At 37.5% G+C, this 3,367-nt stretch overlaps 1 pseudogene; it reads right to left on the reverse strand.

Moving 5' to 3' along the window:
- Nucleotides 1-1,894: 1,894 nt before the first annotated feature.
- Nucleotides 1,895-3,035, reverse strand: LOC145715329 (large ribosomal subunit protein uL6-like; annotated as a pseudogene).
- Nucleotides 3,036-3,367: the final 332 nt, after the last annotated feature.

Genomic DNA, 3,367 nt, shown 5'->3' on the forward strand with positions numbered 1-3,367 from the left:
GCAAAAAAGATTGTCCCAGCCTGGAGAAACTGCATGACTCAAAGCAGGGAGGTGGGAAGAAAAGATGTGTGCAGAGTGACTGATGAGAGATAAACTTGACTGGTATAGTGTGTGCAGATCCTGGATTCTGAAAAATAAGCCTGAATCAAAAACAAATAATAATAAATAGGAAATAAACAAGCACCTGTGGGTGACTGAAATGAAATCTGAGTTTAGGAATGGCAACAATATTCTGCCCTAGCATTTTAAAAAGTGCTTGGAAGCCAAAGGAAAGTCTGAATTGAGAAATTTAAGATGAATTCATAACTCTACTATAAACTCACTTTCTGGTGGTGAAGAATCACTTTAGTGGGTTTCAATATATCTAACTATGCAGCCTGGATGAAATGATCTATATGAATTGTTTTTAGGGCCTGACCCATACCTCGAGAGAGGTCCTTAGCTGAGTAATGTTATGCCACCAAAAACAGAAAGGTGGCTTCATCGGTCAATCTTCTCTGTAGTTAGGTAAGAGAGTGGGAAACAAGAAGGCTTATATCACAGTTCAAATCTCTATTTAGACCAGTTAATAGGAAAGAAGGATGGACAAAGGAAGGAAAGGAGAACAAGAAGGAAGGACGGACTGAGAGAAGGAAAGAGGGAGGAAGGAAAAGGAAAGGACAGAAGAGGAAAGGAAAGGTCTTTTTCAGTCCTGCCCTAGTCTAAACCTTAGCCATTGATATCACAAAAATTAGACATTCTTCTCATTGCAAAACAAGTAAGAGTTACTGCTGACAGCAAAGGACAAATCCTTACTTTTCCACAACTTGAAATTTATGGCTAACTATAAAAAAATAAAATATTTTTTAATGTAGATACTATCTGCAGAAGGTTTAAGAATGCATACGCAGTCTTTAAGAGAAACTGAAAAAGGAAGGAAGTGATATCTAATGTGCACTCTATGCTTGGCACAGTTCCAGGTGCCCAATAAACATTATATCTTTAATCAATACAGCAAATATCAGGAATAATAATTTTTAATAATAATGATAATAATAATCATCATAATAATAATATTTTTCCCATGAAAAAGGAAATTGATATTCAAAGTTTAAATGATTTACAAATTTATCCAAACTTAAAAATGGCAGAGCTGTGATATGAATTCAGTGAGTGCCATACTCCCTAGCTTTCATGACCACCACTCACACATGCACACTTTCCACCCCAACAGGTCAAATTCAAGTTTGGTCAGAAAGCCAGCTGCATCCAAATCACTGGGAAGACTTGTTAAAAACCAACATCTCAGCACCTACTGCAGACCACCATCATTGTAACATGTTCTCCAAGTGATTCTGGTATGCATCAAAAGTTTGAAGCAATGCAAAAATCAAACTACTTCCCGTAAGTCACATGGTATAAGTGCCACATGAACTTTTTAAGTAAATTCTTGCAAATCACATCTTGGGTACATGAGTCTCTATTTTCATCAGAATCTAATATCTCAAAATTTGAACTGAAGCCATTGGCCACCATATTTGACTTTCCAAAGTGAGGCTTTTAAAGACAAGCCAGAACTGAACTGAGTTGAAAAACTGAAGAATGATCAGTGACTGCAGACAGAAATAAATCAAAGTTTCAAAGATGGAAATGTATTGAAGAATCTGAGAGATTATTAGAACATGCATAAGTCAGAAACAGAAAAGGGGTGACAGAAGATTAAGACTGGTGAAGACCGGTCAAGACTGGTCAAGATTAAGACTGATCTCAGGGACTCAAGACATGTACATATTTTAAAATCAAATTTATTGAGGTATAATTGGTATAAACATAAAATGAATCTATGTAAATGTAGGGTTTGATAAGGTTTTTTCCCCCCAAAATCAATATAACTTTCATTGCTTTAAATTCTTTAAATTATCACAAATTAGCCTGAAAAATCATCTGGCACCTTGCTATCTCTGTAGCTGGACAACTTAGATCTTATTCATCAGCGTGCTGAACTGTTGCTTTTTCAAAAACATAGATACCATCCCAAAATTTCCTGATATCCTTATTTTTAACTGTTGTACTTGCTGAATCAAAGTTGCTCAGTTTGATACAAGGTCAGTATCATGTCCTTCAAGAATTAACTTATGTTGGAGTGCCTGGGTGGCTGTCAGTTAGGCATCCAACTTCAGCTCAGGTCATGATCTTGCAGTTCGTGAGTTTGAGTCCCGCATCAGGCTCTGTGCTAACTACTCAGAGCCTGGAACCTGCTTTGGATTCTGTGTCTCCCTCTCTCTCTGCCCCTCCCCTGCTCACACTCTGTCTCTCTCTCTCACTCTCTCTCTCTCTCTCAAAAATAAATAAATAAAGATTAAAAAATAATTAACTCATCTTTCTGGGCTTGAGATAATGAACAAGCAACACCTGACTTCATTCAAACCCTGCAGATTTGTTTTTCACCCATGAAATTTTGGATTTCAACAAGAAAACCACTCTCTTGAACAACAATGTTGATGGTGAAGTGAGCATACACAGACCTCATCTTATACTGAAAACTCAGTATAACAACGTTGGTCATATTTTTGTTGTTGTTGTTTAATGTTTGTTTTTTGTTGTTGTTTTTGTTTTGTTTTGTTTTGTTTTTTTGAGAAAGAAGAGAGAGACCAGGGAAGGGACAGAGAGAGAGAGGGAGAGAAAGAATCCTGAGCAGGCTCAGTGCTGTCAGCACAGAGCTCAATGTGGGGCTCGATCCCACAAACTGTCAGATCATGACCTGAGCTGAAAACAACAGTCAGACGCTCAACTAACTGAGCCACCCGGGTGCCCCAATCACATTTTGTACATGACCACAGACAGTGTGAACAGTAGCCAGTTCTTTTCAATCTTCCCACCGTTTGTTAACTCGAAGCCTCTTCTTTTTCTTTCCAAAGAGACTGAGTTCTACATTGATGTGATTGAAGTCCCTTTGCAGGGTTCCTCTGGGGAACTTCATAATAACAGCACATCCCTTCAGTGATGTCGACACTTTCTGGAAAGTCGACAACCTAATTACTAAGAATGGTCTTCATTCTCGCAGTAGATGAAGCTAGGAAAGAGCTGATGAGTTTTGACAAATGCATCCCAAACATTTGGGATTTGACAAATCCCAAACATAAACACGATATAGAATTCTTCTATCACCCTGCAAATTTCCCTTGTGCTCTTTTACAGGAAACTTTCTTCATCTTTAGTCCTAAGCAACCACCAATTGTCTTAATTGTTCTGCTTCTAAAATATCATATAAATAGAATCATACACTATGTGAAATTTTTTGGGTTCATTATATTGATTAGAACCAGTAGTCTGTTCCCTTTAGTTGATGTGGTATTCCATTATATAGATATACCACAATGTATTCATC

Source organism: Panthera onca, chromosome A3 (assembly GCF_046562875.1).
Source record: "Panthera onca isolate mPanOnc1 chromosome A3, mPanOnc1 haplotype 2, whole genome shotgun sequence".
NCBI classification, from domain to species: Eukaryota; Metazoa; Chordata; class Mammalia; order Carnivora; family Felidae; genus Panthera; species Panthera onca.